Source organism: Triticum dicoccoides, chromosome 5B (assembly GCF_002162155.2).
Source record: "Triticum dicoccoides isolate Atlit2015 ecotype Zavitan chromosome 5B, WEW_v2.0, whole genome shotgun sequence".
Lineage (NCBI taxonomy): Eukaryota > Viridiplantae > Streptophyta > Magnoliopsida > Poales > Poaceae > Triticum > Triticum dicoccoides.
The window spans coordinates 241,523,535-241,538,479 of record NC_041389.1 but is presented as its reverse complement, the minus strand read 5'-3'; positions in this window follow the sequence as shown (position 1 = coordinate 241,538,479).

Here is a 14,945-nt window from a genome sequence, read left to right as displayed (position 1 = left end):
GACATGTGGTGTGGTCGGGCGCGTCGGGTGCGCGCGGGACGATGCGGGACGCACTGGTGCGATCGGGCGCGTCGGGTGTGCGCGGGACGTGCTGGACGTACTGGTGCAGTCGGGCTCGTCGGGGCGCCGAAGGACGCCAGGCGTGTGTCGCCGGCGGTGAAGAAGCTCGGCGTATGTCGCCGGAGTCATGACGGAGCACGGTGGTGACCGGCGTCAGTGCGCCAGGTCGAGTCCGTGGCGATGGCCACCGGCATCGGTGCGCTAGATCGGGTCCGCGGGCTGGGTCACGGCTGTGACGACGACAACAACAAGAGCTGCAACAACTTCGGCGACGATGAGGGCATGACTTAAGGGGTGAGTGTTGGCAACAAGCCATGCCTGTGGCAGTGGTGTCCGGCGCGTATGCACGCTCCGGGTCCGGCTAGTAAGGCAGCGGATGTTAGCTAGATTTGTGGGTTGTTAGTGCATGACAATGCATACGTGCATGTAGTTAGTGGAGAGCAGAAAGGATCAAGCCGTTGCGTGGCTTGACCGGCGAGTTTGCATGTTAGCTAGTGGTTAGTGCGTGCGTGCGATGCGTGCGTTGGTGGGGTGTGTGGCCGCTGGCATGTGTGCGTGAGTCAGTCTATTTAAGCACAACTGAGGGTCGTGAGGGAAGAGGAGATAGGAGAGATGTAGTCTCTGGTAGTCTTTCCTGTGGGTATGGCTGCGGTATGTGCCGAGCCAGAGTTTGTGCTTAATGAAAAATTAGGTCGTTCAAGCGGCCGAGGCGCCTTTCGTGCAGCGGGGCGTTTGTGCGCCGAAAATCTTTGTGTGCTTCATCTTTCATCTTTGTTTGTGCGAGTGAGAGAAAGTGAGTGCAACAACAGTTTTGCCCATGCACCAGTTGGTGTGTGCCAGGGCATTGCAACCAACCCAGGTTGCCACTTTGTTCCAAGCCTGAATGGCAAGCAGTCACTCCCAGAAGAGGTGCAAAGAGGTCTCGAGGTTCCTCACACACAGCTGACAGAAGTAGCTATTGTCCCAACCTCATCGATGTAGTCTGTCGTTGCACCAGAGCTTGTCCAAGTGCAGCAGCCAAAGAAACATTTTGATCTTGCCAGGTGCCCAAACCTTCCAGATTGATGTTCTGAAGTTGAGTGTCGGGCGGTCGCCAAACTGTGCATCGTAGGCGGAGCGCGCGGTGTACTGCTCGGAGCTGCAACGAGTCCATTTGATCGTGTCTGCCCTTCCCTCTTCTAGTGTGATTCCGGCGCTTCGAATCTCCCTAGCCAGTTGGAGCACCAGATGCATGATACTGTCATGGTCACCATGTCGAAGGTCCAGAATCCATCTGTCCTGATGCAACGCCTCCTGAACTAATTTGTTTTTTCTGTTTGGAGTCGTGCTAGCAGTAATTTTGAGCAGAAGACTGACCTCGTCTACCCTACAGCAGCGAAGCGCGCAAGCTCGGGGCGGCAGGGCCTTCCGGTGAGAATGAGATCCTTCAAGTCCAACTGGCAACGGGCGTTGGCCACGCTTTGCAGCGATACCCTACTGACAGAGTCGCAGAGCACGCTTCGCATCGGCATCTGGGCGTGTGGATAGGAAAATCTTATGTGCCGCAGCACATAGTCGGGGCTTCGCACAGGGGTGCCCCCGACTGAGCCAAACGACATGTCCTTTTCCTTTACTGTTTCTTTTTTCTTTTTTTAATTCTTTTTTCTTTTCCTTTTTTCTTTTTCAAGTTTATTTTTTAAAATGTGCAGGTGTTCAAAAATGCGAAATTTTAGAAAATGTTTGTATTTTCAAAATTTTAAAAAACGTTCCTGTTTTTATATTTTGTTCCAAAATTTTAGAAAATGAGCAGAAATTCATAAAAAAATAGTTTTCAAAACATATTCGCTTATTCTAAAAAATGTTCATACATTCGAAAAAAGTTTAGAATGTTTGCATTTTGAAATATTGCTTAGAATTTTAAAAATTGTTCAGTTTTTCTAAAAAAAATGTTCTAGATATGAAAATTTAGTTCACATTTTCAACAAACCTTGAAAAGTTGTTTGATATTTTCAAAATTTGTTCGGAATAAAAATGTTAAATATCTTCAAAAAGATGTTCGCTTTTTGAACAATTGTTCACAAATTTCAGAAATATTCAAAAAATGTTCGGATTTATTGCTAGAGTTAATTCTTAAAGATTCACGTTGCCAAGCAATCACAAACGCTCAGCAACTCGATTAGCTAGCCACACCCAATCCTAGTTGGAGGTCTCGCATTCGATCCATGGGAAGCGCTTTGATTTTTTGGATTTTTAAACCGAGCCGTTTCTGTGCCAGCAAATGGGCATGCCCAGTCCCCCCTCCCCCGGTGCTTCGAGTCGCTATTGGATACAAGAAGCCTCTAATAGTAGCTCCCGTGTGGAGACGCTATGTGTCACGCACTTACATAAACCGGAAGATCCAAACAGGTGGAACAATCAACTGGACTGGATACAAGTTTAAAATGGAAAAGGGGAAAACTAGTTGATATTCTGTTCTTCATTGCCTCTGTCGACCACCTCTCTATCTCTTATATATTCCTCCTGCAGTTAGCTTCTCCTGCTTCCAGGCCATGGCCAACCCATGGTTGCGTCGAGAGGCCTTGGGCCGCCTTCTTGGGCTGGGCCACCACATAACACTCCCCACTCTTTCAGGCTTGAACCAAACCGCGAGAGTAGGGAAGCAAGCGTCTAGAGCAAACACATCTTCCCAAGTATCCTAAGTGTCTGGATGGTTGCACCAACGAACCTTCATTTGGGGCTTGAGTTTGCTGCCATGTTGGATGGGCTTTGATTGTAAGAAGGTAGCGTCCAGAGAAGAGACATCTCTTGAGGTACTATGACTCCCATATTTTTCTCAACGAATGTTGAAGGTGATAGGTGTTTCTTCCGTTGAGAAACATGGATCACATTGTGAATCTTGGAATTAACCAGAAGCTGAAGCTTCTAGTACACCATACCCACTTTTTTGTGATACTTGGTAAGGTCCATAGAACTTAAATGCTAGCTTCTGGTTTCAGCGAGCAGCTAGTGAATTCTAAAGATACGTGTACATATTTCAAATACACTTGATCCCCCACCTCGAACTATCGCGCACTTTGATTGTTTGTCTGCTTCTTGTTTAATGCGCTCCCGCGCTCTCTTCAAATGTTTTTGGAGATCATAGCTCTATCTGATACTAACTCATGTAACTCATTGGTGGATGCATGTGCTAAAATGCCAAGTGGACGAGGTTGATACCCATATAAGGCTTCAAAGGGAGTGTGCTCCGCTACACTATGATAGGATGCGTTACACCAATGCTCCGTTGGTGTTAAACATTAGCCCACTTTGTTGGTGTGTCGTAAATAGAACACCCACCATCTCATCTCAAAACCCTAGTTCATCTCTTGTATTCAATCTTTGTATCAAAACCTTAGATTGGTACATGTGGGTTGCTAGTAGTGTTGATTACATCTTGTAGTTGATGCTAGTTGGTTTGTTTGGTCGAAGATTAAATGTTCATATCCATTATGCTACTCAATACCCCTCTTATCTTGAACATGAACATGATTTTTGAGTAGTTACTTTTGTTCTTGAGGACATGAGAGAAGTCTTGTCATAAGTAATCGTGTGAATTTGGTATTCGTTCGATATTTTGATGATATGTATGTTGTTGTTTCCCTTAGTGGTGTTATGTGAACATCGACTACATGACACTTCACCATCTTTGGGCCTAAGGGAATGCATTGTGGAGTAGTTATTAGATGATGGGTTGCTAGAGTGACAGAAGCTTAAACCCTAGTTTATGCGCTATTCTGTAAGGGGCTGATTTGGATCCATATGTTTAATGCTATGGTTAGATTTATCTTAATTCTTCTTGCATAGTTGCGGATGCTTGTGAGAGGGATTAGTCATAAGTGGGAGGCTTGTTCAAGTAACAGCACCCAAGCACCGGCCCACCCATATATCAAATTATTAAAGTAACAATTGTGAATCAAACAAACATGATGAAAGTGACTAGATGAAATTCCTGTGTGTCCTCAAGAACATTTTGCTTATTAAAAGTGTCGGTGCAAACGACACCTATGGGATCACTGGAATCCCTACTACGGTCGGTGGACGCGAGGTTGTGGAAAGAGCGGGTCTAGGAGCCAGCACAAAGATCATTTACCCAGGTTCGGGCGCGAGGATGCATAATACCCTAGTCCTGCTTTGGTGTATATTTGAGTGTTCTTGAGCAAGCCACGGTGCGTGACTCGTTCAAAAAGCCGAATCCCCCTCTAGTATGACTCGGGCCTCCTTCTATAGAAAAAGGGGACGCCACAGTGGCACACAGGAGGTGGAAAGGTGTACAGTGGACAAGCTTATCGCCTGTCATTACGGGACAAAGCGCATTAAATGCGCTCCTTAGGTGTCCCCTTGCTTTATTGGGGACGGTAACGAGGCCCATCCCGTCCGTCGCCGCCTCGCCTTGCTTCGACGAGCGCCCAGGCAAACGAGGCGTGCGGCGCCATGTAGGCTGGCAGGCTGCTGAGCTGGTGCGGTCGCAGTCTCTTCACAAAGATCTGCATGCCACCACGCAGGTGTTTGCTGAGTTGGTCCAGAGGCCGCACGTCACCACACAGGTGCTCGCCTAGCTGGCTGGGCTGGCACTGCATGGGAACAGTAGTGGAGTCTTGGCAGATGTGGGCCTAGCTGCAGCCCCGCTGATGTCCTCGGCAACGGTCTTGCCAGGGGCCCGGCAAAGGTCTAGCCGTGACATCGCGGTCGTCTCCGACTAGGATCTTGCCGGAGGTCTCGTGGATTTCCTCGGCGAGGATCATGCAGAAGATCGTCGTCTTCTGGTCCTCATCTGATCTTGTATGCTTATGATCTTCACAAAGATCTGCATGCCACCATGGAGGTGCCTCCCGAGCCTTGGTTCCAATGTGGTTGATGGCGTTGGAACCCTTGGGCTCAAGGGTGGCGTGCTCCGCTGGCGCTGGGCAAGTTGCCCCGGCAAGGCTCTTGCCGAGGCTGTGGAGGCTGCGCCCGGCAAGGGTCTTGCCCGGGAGTCCACCTCGCCTTCTTGCTATTTGTGTCTCTGATCTTTGTGTTGCTTTGATTGTCTTGTGGCTTTGGCTTCCCTCCTCTGCCCTGCTAAGTGTGGCCGCGGGCGCGGCTCTGACTGCCCATGCACAAGTAAAGGGGTAAAAAGGAGAGCCCCTACTTTTGTACACCGACAGGAGCCCCCAGGCCTGGGCCACACATAAGCGCAACGCGTTGTTGGGCTAGGCCCAGAATGGTGCGCGGGCAGGCGCGGCGGATTTTTACTGAGGTAACTTTTTTGTCTGCTGCGCTTCCCCACGACCCGCATTGAATGCGCGACGTGGAGGGTCGTGCGTGACGTGGGGGTCATGTGTGGGGTGCCTGCTGCACGCATGTGTCATATCACAGTGAATGGAAAAGAGGCGGCCCGCGCCTTCCCCATAAAGAGGAATAACCACAAGCGCGCTGCTCATTTACCCGTTGCGCGTTATCCAATCTCGGAACCACCGTCCCCATCTTCTTCCTCCTCAAGCTCTTGCTTCTGCTTGCTGCCGTTGTGCCCCCATTGCTCTTGATCCTTCGCCTCCTTCCAGCCGCCATGGCGCCCAAAACCAGCAGGGGCAAGGGGGAGGCCAAGGATGTCGGGGAGAGGGAGGCACCGAAGAGCGAGCCGGCGGTGCGGCGGGCGTAGTTCGCCTACTTCTTGTCGACGGTCGATGGGGTCCACCTCAAGGACTTCTTCTTGACCCTGTGGGGGAGGAAGACGACGGGGCACCCTGCCACGCGCGTCGTCCCCGCCGACTGCACCACGGCCGGCCCAAATCGGTACCCCTTTTGCGTGATTTCTTCTCCTGCAGGCTCTGCCCCCCGTTCTCTGACTTCTTCAACGACGTCATGCGCACCTACGGCTTTCGTCTTTTGGATCTCACGCCGAACGTCGTGGCGTGCATGGCTCTCTTTGCTCACCTCTGTGAGGGCTTTGCCGGGGTGCTCCCCAGTACGACGCTCTTCCGCCACTACTTCTCCCCTCGTATCCAACCAAGGGGCGCCATCTCCGGGAGCATCTCCTGGATCCCAAGGGCCCAGGAGAGAGGCACGTATCCGGAGGGTGCTTAGAAGGAGAGGTGGGAGGAGTGGCGGGGCCGGTGGTGCTAAATCGAGGAGAAGGACCCGCCGGAGTTCTGCCAGGTTCGTCAGAGCCCGCTGACCCGCGACGGGGACTAGAGCGACCTCGATGCCAACAACGAGAAGTTGTCGATTGCCACCACCAGGATCCATCGCCTCACCATGGTCGGGCTCACCCTTGGGATGATTGGGGCGGACTTCATCCGCCGTCGAATCGCCCCGCTGCATAACAAGGGAAGGCCGACCTGGGACTTCAGGAATGCGGCCGACGTCATGAGGCTCCGCCCTGGCTTGAAGCATAACTTCACGGTGATGGGACACGCCCATTTTTGTCAAAAGGTCTTTCAGCTCGACGTGTTCAGCAACGGTAGGGTGGAGAGGACCGGCAGGGCCGCAAAGGCTGGCAAGGCCATCAAGGGGCCCTGTTTGGGTTGTCAGCGGGTGTGTTCCCGCGGAGCAACAACTCTTGCCAGTCCGCCATTATTGCCATGATGCCGGACTTCAACGTGCACAGCCTCAAACCATCTTGGGCCGAGCCCCCGGCATGCGAAGTGCAGGAGTTCTTCGACAACTTGTCGGAGGGCAATGACCATGATGAGCCGCTGCTCATCCAGGACACCACCGAGGCGAAGCTGGACTACATCGCCGCCAGGGTGGCGGAGGCGGAGCTGCCAGGGAGGCCGGCAACGCTGGCGGCATGGAGGATGAGGCCGACACGGCCGTGGAGGAGAGGGAGCTTTCCCAATGGGAGGGGTCTGCCGGGGAGGCCAGCGGCGTCAACACCGAGGCCCCTCTTGTTGAGGATGTGGTCGAGGAGTCGGCCGAGGAAGAGGCCGAGGCCGACAACCCTCCGGCCACGGGAAAAAGGCGTGTCCTACGGCGAGCCAACTCTGGCGAGCCAGTCCGGCCAGGCAGGACCGAGCAGCGGCAAGAGGCCCAGGGGGAGTCTATGCGCCTGATGAGGGCCGCGGCAGCTGTCGGTGTCAAAACCGGCGGATCTCAGGTAGGGGGTCCCGAACTGTGCGTCTAAGGCTAATGGTAACAGGAGACGGGGGACACAATGTTTACCCAGGTTCGGGCCCTCTCAATGGAGGTAATACCCTACATCCTGCTTGATTGATCATGATGATATGAGTATTACAAGAGTTGATCTACCACGAGATCGTAGAGGCTAAACCCTAGAAGCTAGCCTATGATTATGATTGTCGTTGTCCTATGAACTAAACCCTCCGGTTTATATAGACATCGGAGGGGGCTAGGGTTACACAGAGTCGGTTGCACAGAAGGAAATCTACATATCTGAATTGCCAAGCTTGCCTTCCACACAAAGGAGAGTCCCACCCAGACACGAGACGAAGTCTTCAATCTTGTATCTTCATAGTCCAATAGTCTGACCAAAGTATATAGTCCGACTGTCCGAGGACCCCCTAATCTAGGACTCCCTCAGTAGCCCCTGAACCAGGCTTCAATGACGATGAGTCCGGCGCGCAGATTATCTTCGGCATTGCAAGGCCAGTTCCTTCTCCCAATTCTCCATAGAAGATCTTGAATATGAGGATTGTGTCCGGCTCTGCAAAAAAAATTCCACATACCACCGTAGAGAGTACAATATTTCACAAATCTAATCTGCTGACAACTTTTTCGTAGCGTGACATCACGCCGCGGTCCGGTCATTATGCGAACTGTTTTTCTCAACCTGCCACCGCACATATCGCGAGGCGGTTTTATTGGCACGTCTTGTCGAAGCAGAGATCGTGTCCCCTTATCATGGGATTCTCATCAATATGGGTGTGGGTAACCCAACCGCGCCATCAACGTGATGCTTGGGGAATAAGCGAGTTTATCGGGCAAGTGGGGAGGCGCAAGATCCCTGCTGCCTTTATAAGGGGATAAGGACTCCCTTTTTCACCCACGCCTTCTTCTTCCTCTGCTCATCCATTCCCCCTCGCTCGAACCCTAGCACCCAAGCGTCCATCTTCTCCGCCCAAAAAAGGTCTTCCCAAAATGTCCGGATCTGGCGCAGGAGGCAAGTGGATGGCCTCTACCGTCCGGGAGAAGGATATCAAAAAGCTTCGGGAGGCCGGGTATCTGGCCAAGAAAATCGGCCACCGTCTTTCGACGGTGGGACAGATCGTCCCTACTCTGGAACCCCACGAGAGGGTTGTATTCCTCCCTAATTTAGTCCACGGGCTAGGGTTTCCCCTCCACCCATTCATTCGCGGCATCATGTATTATTACGGGATCGATTTTCATGATCTATCCCCCAATTCCTTCCTCAACATCTCAACATTCATCGTCGTGTGCGAGGCCTTTCTCTGCATCTCGCCACACTTCGGCTTATGGCTGAAGGTTTTCAATGTGAAACCCAAGGTAGTGAGCGGCGAGCACGCCGAGTGCGGAAGCGCCATGGTGAGCAAGATGCCCAACATCACATGGCCAACAAGTACTTTCAATGATTCCGTCAAGGAGTGGCAGCAGTGGTTTTACATCACTGAGCCGCGCGGCACAGAATGGGCTGCTGCTCCCAAATTCCGATCCGGAGCCCCCCTACGGCTTACGTCCTGGCCCAAGAAGGGCCTGAACTGGTCTTCATCCAACGTAATGTCGGTGCTCCAGACACGCGTCAAGGATATGGAAGACAAGAATATCAAAATTGTCAATGTAGTCCAGGTGATGTTAGTTCGCCGGATTCTTCCTTATCAACACCGAGCTTGCAATTTATGGGAATTCGACCTAGCCAAGCACCAGACCCTACTGGATCTCTTTAACTCCTCGCACAAGGACATCTGGAAGGTGCTTTTTAAGTCCGGCAAATCGTGGCCGGACTCCGCCGAGGACCGCGGGTACCAACTGTACCGCCCTGCAAGTTCGGTAAGTCACTGTTATGTTGGCAATTCGTATGTTCTATTTGCATATCCTAAGGAAAATGCTTAATGTGTTCTCCACAACTCTCCTAGGGCTGGACGAAGAAGGCGGGGCAGATCTACTGTCCGGCCCCATTGCCAGAAGAACCGGCCGGCCCACTTCTGACGAAGATGCTGGTCCCGGCACCTTACAAGGCGCCGAGGAAGAAGACCGAGAAGGAGGTCAAGAAGACCAGGGGCGGCCTCCGTTGCCGCGGTGCCTCAGACACAAAATCCGAAGACTTCAATGCCCGTTCTTCCTCCGAAGAGGAGGAGGAGGAGGAGGAAGACAAATCCCTAGCGGGGGGGAGAAAGAAAAGGACGGCCTCCACATCCTTGGAGGCCGAGTCACCTAAGAGGGGAAAAACTCCTCTTCGAGAGGAGTCCATCGCCGCCGCCGATAGCAGCCCGGAGTGGGATCCCAGGGCCCAGCCCCTTGTGAACTTGTGAGTATATAAAATCCGAACACGCTTATGCGTCCAGGCTCGTCATGGAATAATATTTTAATCTAAGCCATACTTTTTTGCAGTCCGGCGAGGTCCCGCACCGAACAATCCTCGTCGGAGGATTTGCTGGGTTCGGATGCTATGGAGAGCGGGACACCCCCGAAGGCCCCTTCCCCCAAACATGTGAATGATGCTGAGATTTCGTCCTAGGAGGACCCAGGCCAAGGAGGGGGGAAGAGATCGTAAAGGCGGCGACAAGAGGCTGAACTTCAGGGGCCGGACATATGGGAGAGAAGGCTCCCAGTCGGCGGCGGGGGCGATCTTGAATTCGGCCCCCAGCCGGACGCAATCCCGGAGACCAATACGGCTTCATAATCAGGTAGGTAGCCTCCCTTGGCTGGAGGGGGTGTGCCTGTTCCACCGGCAACCTCTGTCCAACCAGAGGTGCCAGATACTTTATCGGCGACACTGAAAAGCGCCTCCATCGTTGATGAACACCATGCCTTTATGGGTGCGGTGATTGAGAAGATTCAGTCCGCTGAGAGTGGACTGAATGGATCCTGTATCAGCCTTATAAGAGGCTTTGAGGTATGTTTTATGAGGTTTCGAAGAGTGTCATAGTATAGATAGTAGCCCCTGATACACTGTTCGGTGAAAGAAAGAACCGGACAGAGGATCAAATTTATGTTCGCAGGAGACTCACTTGATGACATCTATCTCTCTTCTTTTATAAGCAGGCGTCTATAGCGACTGCCGCCTCTCATACTGCGGAAGTATCCGGCCTGAGGCAGAGTCTGGAGCGGGCCGAAGGAGAACTTGGCCGAATGAAGAAGCAGTTGGAGGATAACCAAGGTATGCAGAAACCTTGTTCATTTAGCACAAATGAATAAGTGTGCATGATGAAAATATTTTTATGATGTGCTCTAGGGGCGACGATAGAAATTGAGGCTATTAAGAAGGCTGTGGCTGAAGCTGAGAAGAAGGCAGCCGCAGAGCAGGCTCTTCGCGAAAAGCACGAGGCCAGGGTTATTGAAGCTGAGCGAGAGCTTCAGGAGGCCGTGAAGAAATGTGAGACCTTGGAGCAGAGTTTATCAGAGAAAGAATCTGAACTCTCCCAAGCTCGCCAAGCCGCAAGTGATGCCCCGGGGGAAGCCCAAGGTGCCCTAAAGGAAATCCAGGAGGCGAGGAAGATTGTGGCTGGTAAGCCTTTTTCTATAAAAAGCAGGTATTTGAAAGGAGAAAATCAAGTTGATAATTTGAATTCTGATTTCTCCAGGGGTGTTTGCGGAGCTGCCATGCAGCATATCTGATGTCGCCCGATTCTACCGAGCCAAGGCAAAGAGTACTGCGGAGAAGCTCTTCTGGTTGCAGTATTTGGTGTTGAATTATCCGGTGCCATTTGCTGATCAGCTGAAGCAGCTGATCGAACTGCATAAGGCAGCTGAACTGGCCATGAAGGATTTAATTATCCGGCTATGGCCCACCGAGCCGATTCCAAGCAGTTACTTTGGGCTCGTGAAGCGGCTTGTGAGTGTATGCCCTCGACTCGAAGTCATCAAGCGGTCGGTCTGTATGGAGGGTGCGCGAATGGCCTTCGCCCGCGCAAAGGTGCACTGGGGGAAGATGGATACGGAAAAGCTGATGACCAAGTGACCGCCGAAGGGGAAGGAAAACTGGAAGCCCGAATTATATTATGATAGTGTCCTGAAAGGCAGCCGCCTTGCGGCAGAGCAATGCACCAAGGACATTATATTTCCATGAATACAGTCATGTTGTCCTTTGTAATGTTGAATAAGGTCATTTCTATTATTTATTGCCTGTTATTTGAAAGTTTTTCCTCCTGTGCGGCCATTTTATATATTAATCCTGAGAGTTGGCCAGTCGTCGGCTTCTGCCCCCACGTAGTAAGTACGGGGGTGTTCGGGATAAACCTGAGCACTCTTTATCCCAGTGTTGGGTCCTTGAAGGAGGTGTTCAACATAATGAACCAGGCAATCGGACTATAGGGCTTTATCACTCTCACTTAGCCATAGGAGTTTGACAAAAAGACGGTAGGCGCAGCCCCTGGTGTTCGGAAGGCCGCACGAGGGGCTCTATAAGCACCTAATCGGAAGAAAAGCCGATCCATCGCACGCTGCATTAGTTATGGCATTATGCGTAAGAAATCCTTAAAGATTTTACAATCTCTCGAACAACTGACCAGCTCTCGCCATATCATGACAGTCAGTTTTCGGCTTTCTCTACTAAGGTGCTCGTCCAGAAGAACCGGGACACAGTCGCGATAGTTCTCCCTGTGCTACATTAGCCTATATAGCGGAACATAAGGTACCAAAACATGGGAGCCGGGCAAACCCAACTATTGACCCAAGACATGATTCGGAGCTGATGCATATAATGCTATAAGTTCGGGGTGCCAAACATTAGCGAAGGTGTTCGGACTTTATTGCCGTTATTATGGGTACGAAGAAGCCCCTGGCATATTAAGGCATATCACGATATTCAGATGCCATTTTGACGAAGAGTGTCAGTAAGAAACAACAACAGATAAATGACATATAAAGCCACATGTTGTAATTGAATAATACGCCAAGGCGTATGAATACAAGTAATGTGATAGAAAAAGAAATACGACTATGGAACCTGCGGAGATCAAGCGGGAGGAGGCTGTGTGCGGGTCCGGAGTGTAACCGGATGGTCGTCAAGTTGCATCTCTAAGGATTCCCTTACGCGTTCGAGCTGTTTCCATATCGCCAGTCCTGTCCTATGCAAAGGTCAACCTACAAAGAAAATGCAACAAATGTTTGTGTGCCACAGAGCGGTTGAGCCGCAGTATGTGGCCTGTCCTAGCCTTTGCCGGAGTGTTTAATTGGGCTCCGGATGAGCCGGGCTATCCTGCCGCGAAGTAGTTCGGAATCCTTTGACGGTGTCCAGGAGCTTGGCCGTCGACTCAAGGTTCGATTGAAAGATGCCACTTGTTGCTTCTGCTGTTAAAGCGGCGGTATATTCTTCGGCACCGAGGGGGAGTTCAGCCCTGCCATTAACCGTGATGACACCACGTGGACCAGGCATCTTGAGCTTACGGTAGGCATAATGTGGCACCGCGTTGAATCGAGCGAATGCGGTTCGTCCGAGCAGTGCCTGATAATCACTGTGAAAGGGGGCGATGTCGAACATTAACTCTTCAGTGCGGTAATTTTCCGGTGATCCGAAGACTACCTCAAGAGCGATGGAGCCTGTACAACGGGCCTCCACGCCTGGTATAATACCTTTAAAGGTGGTTCGAGTGGGCTTGATTATCAAAAGATCGATACCCATCTTGCGCACTGTGTCCTGATACAGCAGGTTTAGACTGCTACCTCCGTCCATGAGGACTCGTGTGAGGTGGAATCCGCCAATTATTGGGTCGAGGACTAGTGCGGCTGAATTGCCCTGATTGGCATTAGCCGGACGATCCGTATGATCAAAAGTGATCGGCCATAGTTTATATTGTGGGGCGACTGGCTCCGTTAAGTCGGCATCCCTAAAAGTGTACGTCTGTTCCCGTTTGGTGATGTGGACGGCGTTTATTATATTCACCGTTTTGATTTGCGAGGGGAATCTCCTTTGCCCTCGTTTGTTTGGTGATCGAGGCTCCTCGTCATCGTCATCGCTTTGAGACCCTTTCTCCTTGTTTGCGGCACCTGACCTGCCGGCTTGTTTGAAGATCCAGGATTCTCTGTTGGTATGATTGGCTGGTGTTCCTGGGGTGTCATGATTTTGGCATGGACGATCTAGCATGCGGTCCAAACTGGACGGGCCCGAATTGTTCTTTTGGAATGGCTTTTTCCGCTGATCGGACTTAGAGCCACTAAATCCGGCATTGACTATCGTGTCTTCGGCGTTATCGCCATTTTTGCGACGTTTGTGTATATTGCGTCGGGACTTGCCATTGCTATCCCTGGCCTCTGATGTGCCAGGGTTGCTTGCTGTGTTGTTGCTACGAGCCAACGAGCTATCCTCACCCGCACAAAAGCGGGTCATGAGTGTCGTGAGGGCTGCCATGGACTTCAGTTTTTCTTGGCCGAGATGTCGGGCAAGCCACTCATCACGGATATTGTGCTTAAAGGCCGCTAGGGCTTCAGCATTCGGACAGTCGACAATTTGGTTCTTTTTAGTTAGGAACCGAGTCCAGAATTTCCTGGCTGACTCTCCGGGCTGTTGGGTTATGTGACTTAGATCGTCAGCATCCGGTGGTCGCACATACGTGGCCTGGAAGTTATCCAGGAATGCGTCTGCAAGGTTCTCCCAACTTCCGATGGAGTTTGCCGGCAAGCTATTCAGCCAATGCCGAGCCGGTTCCTTAAGTTCTAGTGGGAGGTACTTGATGGCGTGTAAATCATCCTCGCGGGCCATGTGAATGTGGAGAAAGAAATCTTCTATCCATACCGCAGGGTCTGTGGTCCCATCGTAAGGCTCGATATTTACGGGCTTAAACCCTTCTGGGAATTCTGATCCATTACTTCGTCGGTGAAGCATAAGGGGTGTGCGGCACCTCTATGCCGGGCTACATCATGATGCCGTTCAAATGAGTCTGGTCTGTTGTATTCGGCCCGGCCGGATTTGTTTTTAGTATATCTGGCATGACGGTTGTCATCACGCATTGGGGCACGCCCCCGTGATCCGTAGATCGATCTTGACTGTCCTGCTTTGTTTTTCAATTTGTCTCGCAGGTCATGCATGGAGCCCCGGGCCTTCGTGTTTTTACTTGTTTGGCCGCGGGGTGCGGGCTGGACTTCGGGTTGATACATCGCTTTGTCTCGGCCACGAGGTGGCCGGTCAGCCGCATCATGCGCTGGTAGTGTGGGCTTTAATGCCTCCTCCTCGAGCTGAGGTAGCAACCTGCGCTTTGGGTAACTTTTGGTTGGGCGCTCGAGTCTGTATTCCTCGGCTGCCAGGACCTCAGTCCATCTATCAATTAGAAGATCTTGATCAGCTTGAAGCTGCTGCTGCTTCTTCTTCAAGCTTTTTGCAGTGGCTGTAAGCTGGCGCTTGAAGCGCTCCTGCTTGACGGGATCCTCAGGCACGATGAATTCTTCGTCGCCAAGGCTCACTTCGTCTTCGGAGAGGGGCATGTAATTGTCATCCTCTGATTCTCCATCTGTTGCCTGTTCATTAGGGCTAGCTTGCCCATCCTCCCGCTCGGTCTGCTCGAAGCCTGGTTGGGCGGGATTGTTTTCGTCTTCGGCACCATCGGATTGTTGTCACCTCTTGCGCCGGTATCTCTATTTTTGCTATGGCGGGGCTTAGAGCGGCGCCTATGACGCCGGTGCTTACATTGCTTCTGAAGGGGATTATCCTCCATTGCCTCATCGCTGTTTCTTTCTTTGGGGGTGTCTACCATGTATATATCATATGATGAGGTGGCTGTCCAGCGCCCTGTGGGCGGTGGTTCCTGTTCTTCTCCAGC